Consider the following 21965-nt stretch of genomic DNA (forward strand, 5'->3'; position numbering starts at 1 on the left):
GGAGACAAGTGCACTTTATTGATGTTTGGATAACAGACATTAGCAGTAGCAGCGGCCTGATCAATGCAGGTAGCAGACTCAAAACAATCTAACTGAAAAATCTTTACTGGAATCAGTTTAACTGGACAGCGGGTCATATTGAACCTAACAGGTGAAAGCAGGAAAATATCACACATGACGGCAGAAAATTGGACTTGAAAGTCGATAACTTTGGATCTTTAGGTCTTAAATGGCAAGGCGCGGCAGTTCATGTGCATTTTTACAGTAATATCTCCATAGAGACACTGGATGGAGAAATGCTTTTTTTTGAAGATGGTGTCAAATTCAGGGTCTTGTTTACAGCAGCAGCAACATAAGGTATGAGAGTTGCAGTCTGGGAGATTCTTGCAACAGCCTTTTTGATGCAAAACTGGTGCAAAGACTTAATTTTAAGGAACGATTTTGCCCATAAAATCAGCACGGTGTCTCTTTATTTCCTCTTCACAACCCAACTTTCACAAGGCAGCACTCCTCTCACCCTCGATCGGCCCTCTTCAGGCTACCCATCACTTTCCTCTTCAACTTATTCCAAACGAACAGCTGCTGCTGCCATAAATTTACAATACGTTTCCTGCATGTTTGATGCCCGAGCGCGATAACTCATTTCGGGGCGCGTACGTGAGTGTACATTCCCATAAGGCTTGAATGATTTGATGACACATTTCATCCATCATTTATCTTCGTAGACCATACAATAACATCGCGCCGCGGCATTAGAAGCAGGGGATTATTTTTACCCTTATCGCGTGCGCGGATTTGGAAGAAGATGGAATCACTGACACGATTGCCTTCTCAAAGCTTTAATTCTTACTTGCGGAAAGAAAACAAGTCGGTCTCGGCTGGCATACAGAAACAGTGAAGGACCTCTTTCTGTTCGCTATCTGTGGAGAGACTGTTAATGTTTGGTGGAAAGCATGATTCATCTTATGAATGGCTCTTTGAATGTGCCGTTGGAACACTAATCCACTGTTCTTTTCCCTGTCTAGTCTGCCTCAGATATGATTGAAAACACAATGGTGGCCATCACGCTGGAGCCACTTGGGGTAAACCATTCCTGTATGGGCCATTACTTCATGATGCATCTAGCTTTCTTTTTACGATTGATTTGAAATGATTTAGAGAAAGGGCTTTGGTTTCCCCTCCCCCGATCCATGAAGTTGGGTGGGCATCAGGCGCAAAGATGCCCTGACATTTTATCTCCAGTTTTGGTTGTGCTCCAAAAAAATACTCCAATTCCCATAATGCAGTAGCTCTTTGTTTGAGCCTCTCCAACTGCTAAGCGCCCATGTCTGTGAAAACACTACCCCTCTATTCTGAAGCAGACGCTCGCAGTTAGTCACCGAGCCTAAAGGGAGTTAGCTCACCGCGGAAGATATTACACAACTGTTTCACAGGCTGAGCAGTGGTCCTCTGTGGCGCGTAAACTGAACTCCATCTTTAAAACGTGTGAGATGCCCCTTAAACGCACGTTAAAGCAAACCCGTGTGTCCAATTTTGAAGTCGACGTCAAATCAGCAAACTTTATCTGATCAAAAATAGTCCAAAACTGGCCTTTCAGCACCCGAACGGCAGGGATGGGTGGCTGAAAGCTTTCACGGTTTTAAACTCTCATCTATAATTGAGCTTGGTTTGACAATTCGTTTTTTGGCGTCGCCACCAACCTGCCACCATGCTGAGAAACACGCGCCGCTTAAGATGTCTGCTCTGCAAGCGAGCGCACTGTAATGACTGATAATTGCACAGTTGTTCACACTCGAGCTGACACAACACTTCAGGGCAGGGTCTGCGTAACTGGCGTCAGATCAGGGGAATCCATTATTTAACGCGTGCACGCCTGCCATCATGGAGTTACCGTAGCAGCCGACATCACACACGATTCAAACGCTGGAGTCTGTTTGTGAGCAAAGCAGACATTTTCCAGCGTTGCCGTCTTCAGTGAGATTAATAATGGTGTATTTAGCTCGGTGCCCTTTTCAAACAAGGAAACATCCAGAGGCTGGCCAAACAGGTGTACTATTATATCAACAAACAGTGTCTAATAAGGGTGCTGAGGCCACCTTTGTCCTTTCAGAACATTTGCAGTTGGCGTTTGATTGCTCTCAGGCAGGTGTTGACCTGTGTTTAAGGGGATACTCCATTTTGTTTTTTCAAAAAGGAAAACCTGCCAGTCCCTGATGCGAGGAGGAAGCGGAAATCAAAACTTCTCATGGGATAAATGTTCATTTGTTATGGTGATTACTGGAACAGCACGTAGTCTTTTGGTGATGTTGAGTGGGGATTGACAAATAAAGCGTTACTAGGGCTGATACGGATCAAGGGTATTTGGATATTTGGAACTGTAACAATAAAAATATCTTCACTTCAGAAAATGTCAATAATCACTGATGGAATGTAACAACATAACTTAAAGGGTAACTTCACCAGTTTCACACATTCAAATGTGTTTACAGGTCATAACAAGTACTGCTGCATGTGTGAAAAAACGAGTATAAAGCCTTTTGTGGCTCGAGAGGAAGCTGCATGTCATCTGATGAAATCTCCAGTGTTATCACTCAGTGGCTACGGTGCATTGTGGGTAATGTAGGCAATAGGTCGTGAACAGGAAGCGTGGAATGAAATAAAGCCTTAACTCTGATTCTGCTGCATCTATTTTGTCAATTTGTTGCTAGACACTAGACTAGTGGACTGCTTTTTAAAAAAACCTGGTGTCTACATTACCCACAATGCAATTCTTTAGCCACAGAATGACATTACTGGGGGCATTTCATGAAATAGCATCCAGCTTACTCTGGATCCACAAAAGGTTTCATAGTATTTTTTCTGATAACCAGTCTGTCTTTTGTGTCTGATAAAACTTTTAAATGGTGCTTTTCTCTTTTGGTTGGACTGACTAAGCAATTCCAAGGCTTCTCTTTTGTCTCTGCTAGCTTGTTATTGGCTTGAGTCATACTCATCAAAATCAAAAACTACTGAAGAAAAGAATCATTACCTGCTATCCATTTGAAGCCGAAACATTTTTTTTATTCCCCCAGTGCAGCTGGCGGGCTATTATTTATTTATTTATTTATTTCCCATATGTTGTCATACAAACTCAGACTGTTCCGAGTGCTGGACAAAACTGAGCCATTTCCTGACCAGTAAATCTCAAATTCAAGAACCATCATGGCCTCCTTGAACTCCGCCAGTTGCCTCAGTGTGCTTTAACAATGTCCAAGGAAGCGATGAATCAGACTGCTTTTAGAGCTAACACACACACACACACACACACACACACACACCTTGTGTTGTGGCCTTCAACACAAAATGCCATGCCTCGGTTACTGCTTCAGTTGAAATGGTTAATTCAGAGTTTCTGTCAGTAAATATGTAGCGCCCAGCCCTGCACATGTCAGCTGTGGGGAAAAGTGAGTGATAATGGCTTGCACATGGGAACAGATTACCAACCTAAAGACAAGATTGACATGATGGATGGATGGATGTTCAGCAGGGGGTGGGTCCTCTGAGACCAATGCCTGGAGGGCACGCCACGCAAGCCCAGTGCAAACCACATATTGTATTCATGTTGGCATAATCACCCGAATCCTCAAGTGCAGTCCAGTGTTGAAGCCAGTCGGGGAGTTTCTGACGACCAGCTAATCATTCAGGCAAAAAAATCTGAACATTTGCTCGATAAAGCTTGTAAATGTGAGAATTTACACGTTTTCTACTGCTCAAGTTATTGCAAATGGATTCCAGAGCACTGTGATGGACATGTTTTACTCATTTTTGGCATCCTATAGATGGAAAGGTAACGGGAACTGCTACGGATGTCCCCTGGCAGCAATTAAAAAAAGAAAAAAAAAGGAAAAAAATCATCAAAACTTCTCCCTCAGCCCAGTTTTTTTTCCTCAACATTTGCATGTTGTCTGCATCAATGTCAGAGCCCACAGCAGCCTCCCTGTACTCCAGCCCTCCTGTGAAATCATCCACACCTTTTTTTTTTTTTTCCCCCTCCACACACTATATCCCAACAACATGCCACTGAATCACATGACACTTGCCACCTAAACATCCGCACAACACATCAGAGAGGTGATCACCTTGCAAAATAATAATAAATAATAATAAATAAATATAAAATGCAACGCTGGGGACTGGCAGCCATACAGTTTTCTCCCTGTGCTCACCAAAAGCCAGTCAATGCAACATTAACAGGGACAGCTAAGCATCTGGCACTTGGCTCAGGCGTCTTTCCACACACACACACACACACACACACACACACACACACGCGACTGTCAGACATTCACTCAAAAAGCGTCTTTGGCGTTTTTTTCTTCTTTCCCTCGCGCTACGGAGAGCTGGGATGTGGCGCGGGGAGAGAGAGGAGCTGCAGTCAGTGAGTGGACTCCTGTTTCCTGCAGTGCGCGTAAATTTCTGTCTGGCTACACTGGTGCGGCACGCGCATCGGAGGGATCGGATAGCCTCCAACTCCCACTCCGCTACAGCAAAGCACCGTCGTATCATTCAGGACTACACCGAGGCGCTGTGTGCAACAACACCCCAGGTGGAAAGACAGAAGCGCGCGTCCCCTCATTACAGCCACCATAAAATAAAAAAATATATATATTTTAAAATAATAATAATAAAAAAAACGCCTGAGACAAAGTGCGCATTCTTCTACTTCCACTTCTTCTTTTTCCTCCCTCGACCTTTTTCCCCTTCTGCCCAAGTGCCCAATTCCACGGAGGCGCAGTAGAAAATGCGCACACGGTCAGTCCGCACATGCCCCCCTCTCGCGCACAGCGCTCCTATTTATTTACCAGCTCTCTTTTTCCCAACACAGCACGCTATAGGCGGGGGCGCCACAGACAGTCACGCGCACAGGTGCAAAACGCACAAAACTTAACACTCGCGACGCAGAAAAAAAATATTTAAAAAAAAACAGCGCAAACTTCTTTTTCCTCGCTTACCTGTCCGCGTGCACTCTCCCGGACACGCGTGGCAGCTGGTTGACGGCGAGAAAGACGCACGAGTTCGAGTTTGCTCCTCATTCCTTCCTTTTTTTTCTTTTCTTTCTTTTACCTCGGTCTCCCGTTCAGCTTCCTCCCCCTACACCCGCTGTCATCCTCTCCAGGGCAGAGCTTTGACTGCACGGCTTGCGGAGAGCCGATACTCTCTCTTTCCCCCCCGTGTGAGTGTATGAGTGTGTGTGTGTGTGTGTGTGTGCGGGGAGACGGGACGAGCGAGCCGAGCCGGTGCTTGTGTGCGCATCTCTCCTCCGAAGCATCCCCTCCAATCCTGCCCGGCTACTGCGGCGGCTCGGGCCGAGGAAGGCGCCCGATTGGTCGGTTTTCAGATCAATCCCGGGGCTATCAGGCTCGGACCGGCCCTCCCCGTGCTTCCCTTCCACCTCTCTCTCTCTCTCTCTCTCTCTCTCTCCATTATCTCGCTCTCCTCATCTGCTCCTCTCTCCCTCTGTTAACACGTGATTATATAAGATAGTGATCGGGAAGATACGTGATCCCGATCTTCATTTTCTAACACACACACACAAAGTTCCAGACACAGCCTACCTTCTCTGACTGTCCCAGTAGGATGCAGAGCTCCAACAAAGAAAGAAAAAACTCTGCTTATATTCACGTTTTTTTTTCTTTTACTCACTTTAAATTAAAAATGAGGGGAATTTACCATCTAATAACCTTATGAAGTGAACCCCGAGTGTTCAGCCATTTATTTGAATATCACTGTAATATTTTTTTGCTTGTGGAAAACCGGTATAAAATACTCTTGGAGGTGGTGAGGGGAAGCGACTGTTTTTTTTTCATTTTAAAAGCATTAGAGACTCTGGCTGAGACTATAGGCAGCAAATCACGCTGACATTCAGAACTGTGGGAGCTGCGCGCAGAATATTGCACAGATTTTTTTTTTTCTTTTCTTATTTTAGCAGCCGAACTGTTCGAAACACTTTTACTCCCGTGCCAAATACTGTGTTTTTTTTTTCTTTTTTATGTCACGCTTCTGTTTAGTCTCTCTATTTGAAGTTCTTTTTTTTTTTCTTTTAGACTGACTGAATAAATAGTCGTTTCGATCAACATCCAGGATATATTGAGCTAAAATGTCAATAAATAAAGGATGGGTTTAACCTGTGTACCTGTGAGGTGTCCCAAACAAGTATTATTGGATCATTCCACAACGTTGCCAGTCTCTTGTCCCAGTGTTCTTGGTATGAAATGTACAATCAGAAAACACTGATAAAAACCCACGTAGATGAGGTCAAAACATAGAAACAGATAATGTTTTGTACCATTTTCAACAGAGTACGTGCCCAGAGAGTATTAGAAAAAAATGCCACATTCTGTTTTATCTGCCTCACACTGTGTCCCAACTTTTTACCGCCGCCAAAGAGATTACGTTTTTGACCTGTGTTGGTTTGTTTGTTGGTTTGTCAGCAGGATAACACAAAAACTGCTCAGCAGATTTCCACAAAACTTCGATGGAAGATGATTCGGGCCGCCCAGAATAGACCCAGTTAAGTTTTGGTGCGGATCCAGGATATGTTTCCTTTAACATTGTGAGAAATTGTGTCTTTTGACATTTTGTGAATTTATCTGTGGATAATGCATGGATTTTAATGAATGTAGGTGGCTGAAATCTACGAGCGAGTACAGTTCGATGCAAAATCAGGATCTGGCGGATTTACATATGTTTTCTCAGAGTCACAGTCTTCTTTCAGACGCTATACAGCAATACAAAGGGACAGAAATCAGCTAATCAGATAATGTGGATTCAGAAAAGGATGCAGATGACAATTAGGCCCGATCGAATTAAAGAGGACTGTTGGGCTTTGGCGGAGGTCTGTGCTCTACTGAGTGCCATTCTAGTTTGGAACTGAGCATGTGATACAAGCAACTAGTGAGCACTTTACAGCCTAGTGTGGTAGCTAATTTAGCTCATTAGGACCTGGGATATCAGTATAAGTATGCTGACTGACTGAGAGATTCAACAATCCATTCATGTGCAGGCCTTACTTTAGTAAGAGGAAGGGCTGCTGGGACGGAAAGGGTTATAACCGGAGTAAAACAATGAGGGCAGGCTCACCAAAACTTGGAATGCAGTACTTTTTGTTGTCTTCCTCTACTTTGAAGGGAAAATGATGTTTGTGCTTCAGAAACTTTGCTTTAAAATAAATAACGGACAGACTTGAGGAACAAAATAATTGGGCAAAGACAATTCATGTTTTTTTGGGCGGATGGTATATTTTTTTCTCCCAAATCTACACATGTGGAGTTGAAGCAGTGTCGTCTGTGGTTGATTTTTATTTATTTATTTTTTTTCAAAAGCTTTAGACATAAATAGTCTAAGAGTCAAATATCCTTTAAAAACATTGACTGTCTTTCATGAGGTTTTTTTTGAGTCATGACGAGCTGAGCGTTACTTTCATCCCCCAGAATCTTAATAGCGCCAACAGCGAAGCACGACCACCAATTACTCCGGCGAGTTCAGAAGAGTTAGGAGAATTAGGAGAGTGAGGTCAACATCTAAGCAGTGGCATTCAGGGAAAATAGGCTGTAGATTCATAGCGTTTCATTCGCTCCTATGGCCTCGCCTAACAAGCGAAAATGTTGATCTTCAATAGTTCAGATGGATTTTGCATATTATTTTCGGGCTTTTGAGAGCACAACTTTATCAGAAAAAAAGTTCTGGGCACAAAAGCTCCTCATCATATTAAAGGGATATTCCGGTGTAAATTTAATCCATGGTCTAACACACCATGAAACTGTGTTAGACTCCCTCTCGCGAGATCAAGTTAGCAGACCGCTAATTTACGGAGTTTTATCAACCTCAGAAACGACCGCACGACAACAATACACTGCAGTAAATGGATCCAAATATAAACCGCCACCAAAAAGCCACAAATAATGCTCAGAACAGCACCAAACTTCAGCAACAGTACAAATAGAGTCTCAGCACATAGTCCGGGGCATTAAAACTCCACTAGCTTAGCTGGATTTCTACTGAAAAGCTGACTAAATTTACCTCTCTTCTGCAGCAGCTTCCTGTTGACGGAAAGTCCCGATGAGTCGATTACCGAGTGCAGTAGAGTTCCGCGGCTCATGGGTGAAAATGTATGATTATGAGAGTTGAACTCTGTTTTTAGCTTCCCAATAGAAATCCAGCTAAGTTACAAGACTAAACAACAACTTTTAACCCAAAGTGGGATCTTTTTCTAAACCTAACCGAGTGTTTTTGGTGCCTAAACCAAACCACAACCGTTTGACAACGTTATCAACAGTCTAAAATCATAATGTCATGATATGTGAACTGTTTGTCGGCAAGCTTTATTTTGAAAATCTAACTGTACATTAAATTGTATGTATTACTGCTAACTTGACGCCAGAGCAGTAGGTAGAGTGCCACAGTTTGAAGCTAAAGAACACTGACCAAGCTGCTGTATTTGACGAGTTGGGAATAAGAACGTGTTGGTGACGCACATCCATCCAATAACCAGAATAAATACCGGCGATATACGTTTCTGCAAAACCCCAGATATGTTGAAACTTTCACATTTCCTTATGTTGCAAACTCGTATTTCTTTAGGTACAACATATCATGTTGTGACAACACAGTGCTTGTCATCTGGTTAGGTTAAGGCACAAAAAACACTTGGTTAGGGTAAGGAAAAGATTACATTTTGGCTTTAAATGTCCGTTTTTGTTCGCCCCGCCTACAAGGCTGGCGGTCTCCTCAAAAAAATATCCAGAGGTTTCACATTCACAGTTGCTGATATGCTTTCTCGGACCGTGTTCATAGGCTTGGCGGCCTTCTCACTGGCAATTCCATCACCACCAGCCCCTCCACCTCATGATATGATGATATGTTTGGATGTATCTTTTTTTTTATTTCTTCCAGGCATCTATTGATCAACATACATCCAACTGAAAGTCTTTGATTCTGTCTATCAACTTTCAATCCATTTCCATAAAGAATTTAAGCATCTAATAACCAATGCTTCCAACTACTCAGCCCACTCTTTTCACCTCTTTCTACAGTACAAACCTCTGTTGACAGTCAACAGGGTGCATCCGTAGTCAGCTGTTGCTTTGAGTGTGCATGAGTGATGCACTGGGGCGTTCAATAAAGAATGACATTTTGTTTTGATCCATGTTGCAAAAAATGCTTCACACTGCTCTCTGAAATTCAAAGCTGGGCCTGCGACCATGTATGCATCCTCGAAAACACTTTCCCACTCAAGCAGCTACACATGTGGTGTCACAGACAGTCTGTCGCAGGGCCTGTTCCCCCCAGGGAGCATTTCAATGATGTTCGGTGTCTGGCCATAATCTTACCAGGGACTGAATGCACAGACTCACAGTCGCAGCATGGACCCGCGATATCCAGTCGAAACCTTGTTTTTAAGCACCGCAGATGTTCCTCTGCAGGCCGACACATAAAGCTGTGATCCCCAGTAACATTTTTCATGAGGATAAAACTTGCTGGGGCAGAAGTGGCATGAAGTAATCCTAAGTATCTATTCCACACAAAGGTATGGCTGTTTTTTTTCTGACTCCTTCTCATTAAACTAGCTCAAACATACCAACTCAGAGGTAAATAACATACCGTTTAACTGCTAAATGTTGTCATCCTTGTATGTGATTCTACAGTAAAAAAGCAAAAAAAATAAATAAACAACAACAGCTGATGGAGATTTATCATGCCTGTTGAATTTGTCATGTTTTGGCTTTGGTAAGAAATATCCTCATGATATTTTTTTTGAAAATATCCATATCATCACTCTCACAAATTTCCAGATGTTGCACTCTCCCTTTAGACATACTGTATATATCCGGTGTTTTATCATTTACAAATGTTGAAACGCAGTCAGCGTTCACTGCCTTTGCAGCCCGTTTGAGACACACGACACGTTTTGTGAAAAAGTCAATAATGTTATGTATGACGCGTATAAATGTGAACGTATCAGCAGTTTGCGGAAACATAAACTGCCGACATTTCATGCGGGTGACTGGTCCGGTGGTCTGGCCCCACCATCCGTCAAACAGCCACACGCAGACCTGCAGCTCCTCATACATTTAAAGCAGACCCACAGCGGATGATCGAGATGGTAAAACAGCGATGCGACCTGGTCCCAGCCTCGTGCTGGTACGTGCTGCGGGGTGCACAGCCGCCGTGTGACGGGCGAGGCCGAGAAAATCCCAGAAAACAGCAAAATATCAAGAAATGAAGGAAATACGGAGAGCGCAACACATTTCTAGCGTGTTATAAGTGACGATTGAATGAAACTCCTGCACAGTTTACCTTTTTTTTTTTTTTTTTTACATTTTGAGATTGTGAATTAAAGGATGATGTCATTGACCTGTTGAATCCTTTAAAGAGAATGCTCCCCCAAGTCATGTTCCGTACCTGGATACCACACTTGCTTCCATTATTGTGCACCACACTTGAATGGGTGCAGATTATTTTGCAATTATACCGCGACCACAACAAATATTGTGGTTTGGCGTCTCAAGGCGTACAGAAGGACGCCTCAGAATGCATCCCCATACTCCTTGCTCGCGCGATGTCACATCGTGACTGAAACGCCATTGTTCAAACTGACTACAAGTAAACAAACAGATGATGTTTTGATGACAGGCCGGAACAAATGATGGCATCGCGGGCAATGATATTAATGTCAAGGCGGGAGATTTGCTCAGCATCGCTTGCATAATGTCTAGACTGGGTGAAAAATCAAATGACACAGTTATCCAGTCTTCCACAAAACATTAGTCTTCAAAGTCATTCATAATCTCAGTCTCTTTGTACTCACAGTCGTGCTGTACATTCTCAGCTCGGGCCACACTTTCCTTTTCTTGGGTTTCAAAATAGCCCAATTACACTGTTTTGAACTCTTTTTTTCGGTAGGTTGCTCTTATCCTTGACTTTCCCCCTCTCTCCGTCTCTCCCTCTCCTTTTGTTTCTGTCAATCAATTAGTCAGTCTGTCAGTCAGCCGCTCTCTTTCTACCTCCCGCTCCTCCACCGCTCCTCCGTCCGCGCAGGCACACGCATTCACATTGCTCGCGTACCCTTGGGCAAACTGTTGAGTCTGCCTATGAATTCAGCCATGCTTTTGCTCTCTCTGGATCCAAAGGGAAACATAATGAATAATGAAGAGAGCGGTGAGCGGGGCGGGTGGGGGAGTGGGACGAGGAGATGGGCAGCATGAGAGCGAGAGAGAGAGAGAGAGGCCCTTCAGGACCAGGACACGGTGGGGAGATGGAGGGAGGGCAACTTGTTAGTGTTCGCCCATCAATTAGGCCGCAGAGGAGACTTGGAGAGAATGGAAGGTGATGCGTCATGAACGAGGGGAGGGGAGGAGAAGGCGGCGGGGGTCTATATACTAAAGAGTGCTTGCTTAGGAGACAGATTAGGCATCAGAGACGAGGAGGCGAGCGGCGAGATGAGAGTGAGGAAGTGGACGAGGAGAGGCAGGGGTCTCGAAGACGTCAGAGGCTCCTCAGCACACTGCCTCCAGCATCATCTATCATCCAGGCCTAGTTCTCCCTGCCAACACAACTGTGTCTCTGGTCCACAGCCAGAGTTGGCACCCAGCTTCAAACACGCTCTAAAGTGGATGTGCTCAGTGTATTAAAAAAAAAAAAAAAAAGTAATGACTCTCCTTGAAGCTGCATAGGTGTTTTCCTTTCTCGAAAGAAAGGAGAACTGAATCATACTTCCTGTTACTCAGACTTTTTGTTCCTGCCAAATTTTATCATCGTTAATGTTGGCTATATATATTTCTGCAAACCACGGATGTGAGGAAACTATTGATTTCTTATATAGGTTACATTTTTCAATCATTAATCGTCGTTATGTTCTGGTTATGTGTAGGCACAAAGACCACTGGGTCAGGTTAGGAAAAGATCAGGTTTTGGCGTAAAATACTCCCAGATTTGACGACGCAAACACGGCTAGAAATGTCCCAATTTCGTGTCAGAAATATAATTTGTTTTGTCTCCAAAAACATGTCTGGAAACCGTTCCAACGTCTCGTTAAAAATATCCAGTAGTTTAACACTGACGAACGTCGAAACGCAGTCTTGAACTGTGGTCACTGGCTTGGCAGTTTTCACATTTAACTCCACCACCTCCACCTCCCGATATTATATATGTGTGTATATATATATATATATATATATATATATATATATATATATATATATGTGTATATATATATATATATATATGTGTATATATATATATATATATATATATATATATATATATATGTTTATGTACATATTGGCTTAAAATGTCTGCTTTGATTGCCACAAAAACAACTTAACGTGTCGCAAGATCTCGCCGTAAACTCCCTTTTTTGTTGCCACAAACACTGGATAGAAATTGTCCTGAGGTCTCCTTTAACATATCCAGTGATTTCACACATAAACATGTTATGCTATGTTATGTGATATGACACATATTGCATGAGTGTCAATACGGCGCAGTCCAAATGTGGGTTGCAGAAACATTTCCTGCCAACATGTCTTTCTGCCGACAGGGCCGGTGTGACACGAGTATCTGCTTTAAATGCTAATGCATGTGTCTCTTCTTCATGCCCATCATCTCGTTTGCCCCTCTCGTCAGAATGATTGCTGCTGGTGTCTGCACAAATTCAGGGGAAGCTGTTCCCTGCCGTTCACTTCAGCACTTTGTGAAAAGTCAGCCTAATCCCTGCGAGGTGGATTATTCTGCAAAATTGCCAATAAAACAATTGGTGAAGTCGCTCTCGTAGGGGTTGTTCATATCCAACCAACTGGTTTTGGAGTCGATTCATGCTGATTTGCATGCATATGCAGCTTCAGGGAACTGTTTTTGGTTGTTTGGTGCACTCATAGAACCTGATTGTGATTCAGGCCTCACAAAATGTATTTGTTGCCTTAATCCTAACCACAGACGGGACCCAGGATGCAAACTCTGGTGTCAGCTGTCAAAGTTGTGAGCACTTCAACACCTCCCACGTTGTTCTGCGCGGAGCAAGCATCTAGCACTTCCTTCGCTTGAAAAAACTGCCAGTTGCCAGGGAACATAATACAGGTGGAGATTACATTTCTTATCACGACATAATTGATTTTTGGCGAGTGTGCCTCGTGGCTCAGACCAACAATTAATGCTTGCTTTCCGAAATGATTCACATTAATGATACCTACACACAATGTGACTGGTGTGTATCCTGTCTGACCGGGACATCCCAATCAGTATTCTACCAGCCACGATGCAAGAGCTATGATTGGTTCTCATATTTGAACATTTCTTGCCAGTGGTCACCGGCACTTCAGTGATGCGGAGGCTGTTTCTTTAAATTAAATAGGGACATCCAATCACCTAGAACCTCACATCGAGGTAGAAGGCCACGGCTCCGTTCTTATTAATACTGCATGTCGGTCAAAGAAGGCTTTACAGACTGTGGACATCTTGCAGATGCACGGTGCATTAGTCAGACCATGAGGATGTGCGTGTCACGGTGGAAACATGCTATAGGTGGAAGAGAAAACTTTGCACTAAAAGCTGACATCCTTCGAGAGTGTATCACACTCAACCTCCTGTCAGTCACATCACAACCATCCGCAGTCGTTTGCATCTTTATTAGTAATTAGTAACATGACTTGGGACAAACTAGCGGTTAAATGGTAGTAAACAGGCTATGACACTGGTACACTGAGACTGTTTATTGACCTGGCCGATTATTCGGATCAATATTCAGCAAATTTTTTTTTGGTCCCATAGACTGTCTAAAAATAGGTGACTGACCCCTCTCCCATTGCCAGGAAACAAGTCATCACAAATATACTGGAAAAAAAACAACAGCAGAGCAGAGGGAAGAGGAGGATCCTTCACTTAATCAAACTGTATCCAGAAGACTTTTAAGCAAAAATATGTCGACATTGTCATTTCCGCCTGTGACTACCTGCAGTAGACGTGGGAGTAAATATTGGTTTCACACGGATGCCGATCACTCGTCGAGTCTAAAACGTAGTATGAGATTTTTTTTTTTTTTTACTTTTACTGCAAATATACATTGGTTTGATTACTAATAACCTATATCGCTGCAGCCCTGAGAGAACCCCTAATGGTCGATCCCTTGTACAAAGTGCATGGAGATCACTGATAGTTTATTCATGAGCGCCAGGAGACCTTCCTCGCACATACAGTATGCGAGTGTGAAACTCTGTAAACACAAATGCTCCCCCTTAATGACGAGCTGCATAGTGCTTTAAGGGGTTACTCAGGTATTGATCCGAAGGGCCATTTCTCTGCATGATGTCTATTTCCCTGATGGCTTTTTAATGACAGGTCAGTAAATCATTTTGCCAGGGGGGCTAATTGCTGAAGAGCCCTTTTTAACGAAACGCGGAGGTTACAGTGCGCTCTCCGGACAAGTTTGCAAGCGATTCACTTGGACATTTTTTTTTTTTTTTTTCGCGGTGTACCACATATTCAGTGTGGGTTTTCTTCTTTAAATGGTGCAAGCTGGTTTTTGTGGACCCTCCATATATAAGAGACATTTGGTCAATTAATCACAGCTAAGCAGAACTGAGGGATTATGCACTTGAGTGAATCTCATTTCAAGCTGCTGGTTCGGGTGGGTGTGTGCGCGGGCACCGCTGTGGACGCAGACAAATGGCGGAGGCAGCGGGCTCTGCTGGAGCCGGGAGACACATATCAGCGGGGTAGGACTGGGAATTTGTTTGCCTCACGCAACACAATTAATTTATATGAGGTTGACGAGCATCAAGGTTACACCGCGTCCCACCATTAAAAATCCATATACGAGTCACTCCATAGTGGAAAATACTGTGAGTACTGTTACCCCTGAGCACTTCCCCAGCCAAAACAAATTGCTGCTCAGGAATCAAACAAATAGTTGTTTTTTTTTCTTTTTCTGCTGAGTCTGAAAACATATTGTTTCCTTGTTAGAATGCATCAAACGCCTCGCTGAAGAATATGTGGCCTCTCAAAGGCCAGCCGTCTCCTACATGCACAATGGACTGCGGAGAAGTTAAAGATTTCTACAGTGTAGATACAGATTAAGATTTTTAACAGCTTCATTTTTTTTTGTAAAGGTTACCTTTAAATGGGAAAACTTAAACTTCATATTTTAGTTTTTCTTACCTCATAAAAACGGCGGATGAATGTGTTTTTCGTCTTAAGATTCACAAGGGTTTCACATTTCCCGATCCACACTTTACACTCTCATTAATTATGAATTCTCAAGATCTGCTTGACAATACAAACACACAAGCACTGCCGGGTGAGAGGGAGGGGAGAATGTCAAGAGTCAATCTGTTTTACACAGGAGGAGGGGGGGAGTTTACAAGCAGCTTATTTACATCCAGCCCTGTGCGCATGGTGGAAAGAGTCAAACCATCAGAGAGACCCAAAGAGTGTGTCACATCCGACACAAAATATTAGCCGTGTAATTGGAGAGATAACAACTTGAAGAACTGACAGGAGGACGAACAAAAAAGATCAATCCTGTGACAGAATATTCTCATTGGCTGTCAAATCCATGTTTATTTGCACTTGTGTATGGAGTGGCGCCATCCCCGTTGCTCCGAGAGACGACTAAACGCAGGAAATGGTGTGAGTGGAGAGACACCGTCGAGAGCCATAGCCCCTAATGGGCTGGGTGCACTCTGACTGAACGATGGAGCAGCTGCTAATGAAAACAAGAGGCGCAATTATGGAAGTGGGTCAGGACATTTAAATCCTTATTAAAGTAAGGACGACTTCAAAAGTAAATGTATGATTTTCCATTTGAAACATCAGCTTAGCTCATAAAATAAAGAAAAAAATTCTTAAAAAATCAAATCACTGCTAAAAAAAGTGTTTTTTAGATGTCTTTTTTTCTTAATGTAACATAATAAACTGACTTCTGACAACCATATGAGACACACTGCAAAAACTATGGCCGCAGATGCTCACCTTGGTTTTTTCGCTATTTTTAAAACAGTAAGAAGGCTCGACACAACATGAAACTTTGCTGGTGGTATCACCAGGGTCTCTACACATGAACATGAGCATTGAGAACATTGTTTGTGTACACAGAGTTTACTAAAAAGAAGGTTGTTGAACAACTCACGTTAGCAGTAGCTCGTTCCGCTCGCCGCCGTCCTGCCATCCTGCCATCCTGCCAGTCCAATCCGGCAACAATGCGACGTGATATCTCACGTGACTTTTCCTGCTTTTTATTTCAGTATTGTTTCTTATATGAGGCTCCTTTTTCATCTTCAAGGTCAATATTGTTTTTCGCTAATGACAAAACAATTATCCGTGCATTTATATGGAACTAAGCTTTAGGAGCAGGCCACCTTAACTGTCCTCCAGGTTAAGACGCATTCAGAGAATGACACTTCTCACTGGCAGGACGGCGGCGAGCGGAACAAGCTACTGCTAACTTGAGTTGTTCAAAAACCTTCTTTTTAGTAAACTCAGTGCACACAGACCATGTTCTCAATGCTCGTGTTCATGTGTAGAGACCCTGGTGATACTACAAGCAGTGGCGTGCGCAGACTTTTTGAAGGGCAGGGGCGAAAAGAAGGGCACTTAAGCGTGCTTTTTGGCTCCCAAGAGGACACTTTAGCGTGCGTTTTAGCTCCCAAGAGGGCACTTTAGCATGCGTTTTGGCTCCCAAGAGGACACTTTAGCGTGCGTTTTGGCTCCCAAGAGGGCACTTTAGCATGCGTTTTGGCTCCCAAGAGGGCACTTTAGCATGCGTTTTGGCTCCCAAGAGGGCACTTTAGCACGCGTTTTGGCTCCCAAGAGGGCAGTTTAGCACGTGTTTTGGCTCCCAAGAGGGCAGTTTAGCGCATGTTTTGGCTCCCAAGAGGGCAGTTTATCATGTTTTAACCAGCCAAGGGGGCAGTTTAGAGTGTTTTGCCAACCAAGAGGGCACTTTGGCGCACATTTTGGCTCTCAGGAGGGCACTTTAGCGCGCGTTTTTCAACAATTGGGCCCCCCCTCACCCCTTGTGCACATCACTGACTACAAGCAAAGTTTCATGTTATGTCGAGCCTTCTTAGTGTTTTAAAAATAGAGATTTTGATGCTAACATAGCATTTGCCCCTAGCACTCCCATTGAAAATTATTTTAAACAGAAAACGCATAAGCACAACTTTTCAAACAGTATATGAAGAAACGTAAAGTTGTAACATAAAGAGGCGAGTTTCAACTTATCCCTGATTTTACCGAAAAACACACATCATCAGGATTTATTCTGGGGCTCGGGTTGTAATGACACGACCAAAACCATGATTTACCTCAACCAGTGTGATTTTAGCTCAGTCTAACTTGATGAGTCCTGTGCACAGTGCAAAACAAGCATTGCCAGAGAACATAATCCATGAAGCAATTATGTTTCCCTCTAAACAGCCAAAACCGTTTAGTACCACATAAATATTTTTTTTTGGGACACATAGTTGAAAAATGTCCAGAAATGTTTTGACAAATCGGCACATTTGAGAAGCTTTAACTGGCAAATATGTGGCTTTTTTGCATCATCATTGGCTTTAATTAATAATTTATCATGAAAAATAGCTGTGTAGCTGTCTGTGGTCCTGGAACACTTTGCCGTGAGATATAAAAAATAAGTGATTCATTTTGATGCATTTGTGTATTTTTCATTTGTGAGTCATTGGGCATTTACTCACGTCTCTACACTCTCATATGAGGGCGAGATACACATGATACAGAGAGACAAAGGGGAATATTGATGGCTTACGATGACCTTGAGAACCTCTCTAATGCACAATAAAAAAGGCCGGCTCGAGCAGACTCACTCTGCCTGAAGGCTTAACCGAGGGGCTAAAGGTCTCACTGTAGGATACTCTTATTCTACCCTCAGAAATACTATGTCAACCTTGATAACAATGCCTTTGATCTGTGAAAGAACAGCAGAAATTCCCGGAAGGCTGGCCACTTTACCCCCACTCACCTCCTCTGGCGGGAGCTTGCTTCACATCTTGTTAGGCTCCAATCAGTGGTGACTTGGTCAAAAATCAACACGTGAGGACGTTTTCACATTTTCACCGACAGTCAGTGGCTTTTTCTGAAACGTGTCCACATGCAGGAAAAATAATGGATGTTATTTCTGAGGAAGAGGAAAGCTTATTCAATCCATTGTGGACACTCTGAGTGTTCTAAGAAAACGATATGTTATTTAATATTTCCACACAACTTATGTAAGTATGCTGAGCTCTATCAAAGTGCTTTTTGTGTGCTTTTATCGTCTGGAGCTGATTTCCAGAATTTGGACTTGGCAACTTTGTTCCAGTGAAGAAAAATATCTTAATTACAGAAAGCAATCACATTTTAGACAATAGTTTGGCTTCCAACTTTATGGACCTGGCTGTCTGCGTGGTTCTTGATCAGAAAGAACTTTCTGCTGAACACTTTTGGGATGAACCGGAACACCGAATGCGAGCCAGACCCAACATCAGTGGCCAACTTCTCTAATGCTCTTATGGCTGAATGGGAGCAAATCCCTGCTGCCAGGTTCCAGAATCTTGTGGAAAGACTTCCTGGCAGTGTGGAGGCTGTAGTAGAGATGATTTTTCCTATGACACATTCAACAATCACATTTATGTGTGATGTTCAGGTGCTCTTACTTTGTCTTGGTGTTTTACAGAACCTACAACACTAAAGGGCTTCTTACCAATGCCAAAGTAATAATAGGACAGTACTACAATATACAGGCGGATAATATAACACTATGTGCAACACTGCATGATGCTTAGTTTTGATATGAGAGTACATTTTGACATTATTGAATCTTTATACTACAAGCAACAATGTGCAGTCCTTTCCATTGACATATCTAAAGGATTTGATACAGTGGATCATATAATACTGTTGAAGAGACTTGTCAGTATAGGACTGTCAAAACAAACTAGATGGTGGTTTGAAAATCTGGCAGATCTCAGTGTGTGCAGGGAGGAGGTATCACTTCAAACCCGCTGCTGAGTGTATCCAAGGGTGTGATGCCCCAGGGATCGGTCCTGGGACCTCTAGCATTAATTACATATATATATATACACACATGTCAATCATGTATAATTTATACTTGTAACACTGTGATATACTGCTCAACGTCTACACAAAACCATGCTCTTTGTCAGCTGGCAACATGCATGTTGTACTCGGCATGATTTGAAACTTGTTTTGAATGCTGACAAAATAAAACTCATTATATTTCCAAATGCAACATCTAAGTCACTGACCCTTCCATCTATCACCACATCCCACAGATCCAGGATCCAGCCTGTGTATTCGTATTCTTCTCATGGAGGCCTATTGTTATATTCTTATTTACATGCTTAACAAAAGTACGGCTATTCATTGTGTTCGCTCCCAGGACTTACTTATAGTTACTGTCCCCAACGACCCAACTGAATCTGGAGAAGGGTGTTTAAGTATGCTGCTCCCTTTGCTCGGAATCAGTTACAAAATTGCCTGAATCTTTGGGAGCGGGTCACACTGGATGCATTTAAAGTGATTCTAAACGACTTGGAAGAAAGGACATCTGGCAGTAGTTGTTTTGAATGTTGATGAACGTTTTAATACTTTTGGTATCTTGGTAATTATTGTGTTTGTTATAAGTCTGCAACTACATACAATAATAAGCTAGTATTTACAATTGTGACTGTTTTAAAGTATTGTTCCACCGTGGTGCTCTGATTGGAGTAAATGTTCTAAAATGCTACTTTGACTGTTGTTATACAATCTGAATATTCAGACTTCTTAAAACACGTTTTTGCAGTCGTGGTGTTGTTTTTAAGGTTCTTACTGAAACTGAAAGGTCACGTTGTTATTTCTGGAACATGGTATCTCAAACCCTTACCCATTGATTTGTTGGAAAAACATACCTTTCCCAGCTTTTGTTTCCATCTGACAAGACTGAAATGTAGCTGTGAATGAATTATTTAACATTTCACATGCAGAGGTATACACCATTAGCTATGCACTGGTGTGTGAAGCATGTTTGTTTGACATTGCAGTTGGACCACTTTCTGTCTTGCAGTCGTGCTTACATGAGAGTGACTAATGGTACATTTGCAGCCAGGTGATAAAATTATAACAGTATGTCACAAAGTGTACACACTTTGCAGGTTAATGTGGAAAACTCTCTACCACTGTGTGCTCCTGCCTGTGGGAGCGCCCCAAGGACCTCTGTCCTCCCATGCATAGCGAACTCATTTATAGAGCCGCAGTAACCAATCAGGGCGGATTTAAAGATTTTTGTTTCCCACTGAGACAGCCAGCATGCGGAAAATGTGACAACTAAAAAATACGTTTCAGGGATGGTCATTTATATGCTTTTGGGCCCAAAACGCCCAAAATACATGGTCGAGTTTTCATACATGATTGTGCCAATTAAACGATATCATGCCATTTTTTTAAAACCTTGTCAATATATATAACACTGACATGAATAGTCAACATGGGCATATGTTTGAAATTGTAATCTTCATATGATTTGGATATATCAAATGAAACATTCTCTATATTCTGGCCATTTTCATATATCGTTAAAAATATTACCATTTATTTTTCCTGAAATGCATTATTTAGTTTATCTTAGATATTTAAAATATTTATTAAAGGTGCAATATTCATACTCAATTAATGCAAAGGGGGCAGCATATCAAAGTAACTCCTAACTCCTGCCCACTGTAGTTAACATTAGCTAGTTAGCTCAGTTAGCCGTGCAGCTAGCAATCCAGCCTGCAAGCGCTGGAGAAGCATTAGAGTTTGCTTTGCCATAATGTCAAAACTGTCAACTGTTTCATGTACCTCATACTTCCTTCATATACAGTCTCAATAATTGCTCAATAACTAACTCATTGTGTTTCAGTAATTCCTTTAAAGTCTTTCAGAGTGTCCTCGTAGTGGCATCCAAACCCAGCCGAACCTGCTGTCTATGAATAAAGATTCAACAATAACTAAATAAATAAAATTGTGGCTCCTGGAATGCAAAAATACATATACCTCAATAAAGTGTTGTATTCAAGTAGCTCTTCTCTTAATGACATGTTAATCATATAACGTATTTTGCATGTGATTTTCTCTTTGTTGAAAGACCAAAAGACAGTAATAAAAATTAGGCTGTTGTTCAAAAACAGTGGGCTAATGAGCGACCAAAAAGTATAATCAACACTCGGTGTCACAGCTTCAACACACTTAACACAATGTCATCTCTATCCTGTGAACTGCTAATTAGGTGGTATTAATAGCAGGGCTGCCATCAGCAGATTAATGGGAAACTCCTTATGTATTAAATAACCTCACAAAGGAACAATTTGGGACATTAAAAAGGTTTGAAATGCCAACCCCTTTTTTCCCGACCAATTATTTTCATTAGAGAAAACCTGAGACTAAAATAAACACACTCTCTGCCGAAGCACAGTTGTGAATTTGTGCTGGTCCGACCTGTATTCTAATGGGATTCATTACACCCAGAGTAATGACTCAGCATGAACCATGTAAGGGACCCAAACCACAGTAGTGCTGTGTGACAACCATAGAATATGAGTCCATTTTACACAACAAAGCACCCCATTGTGCAAACACTGCTGCCTCAAGATGTTCCCATTATGTTCAACATTTGTCAGCCTACAGTAAATACCTGGCTGCTTGTTAATGGTTCAGTGAACCCGTCCAACAAAAATCCCAATGATCTCAAAGGATCTATGCTGACAAATTAGCAATGACTATATAAATTCAAAGTGATGATATTTATACATTCACCAACCTGTGTTTCACTGTCTATCCAGTGGAAGGTATGACAGTTTTTTTGGGGAAATAAAATTCTGTGCAGAACAACAGACTGCTTTGAGCTCAATGACAGTTAAGGAGATGGAGCTCATTTAGCAGGATAAAGGAGCTTACAC

The 21965-nt window shown here is 42.4% G+C and overlaps 1 protein-coding gene across 3 annotated transcripts in view; it reads right to left on the reverse strand.

Annotated features, from left to right (window-relative positions):
- Window positions 1-21965, reverse strand: part of LOC115570403 (cadherin-18) — a 190738-nt gene that overhangs the window by 91892 nt on the left and 76881 nt on the right. The window contains exon 1 of one of the 3 annotated variants that reach the window (XM_030398966.1): window positions 5104-5357. The exons of 1 other annotated variant lie outside the window; for it this stretch is intronic. The gene's annotated coding sequence lies outside the window, so the exon portion shown is untranslated. Of the gene's footprint in view, window positions 1-4991; window positions 5358-21965 lie in introns of those variants that run through there. One more of the 3 variants, XM_030398965.1, reaches the window with a different exon arrangement.

The sequence above is a fragment of the Sparus aurata genome, chromosome 19 (assembly GCF_900880675.1).
Source record: "Sparus aurata chromosome 19, fSpaAur1.1, whole genome shotgun sequence".
In the NCBI taxonomy this organism is placed as follows: Eukaryota; Metazoa; Chordata; class Actinopteri; order Spariformes; family Sparidae; genus Sparus; species Sparus aurata.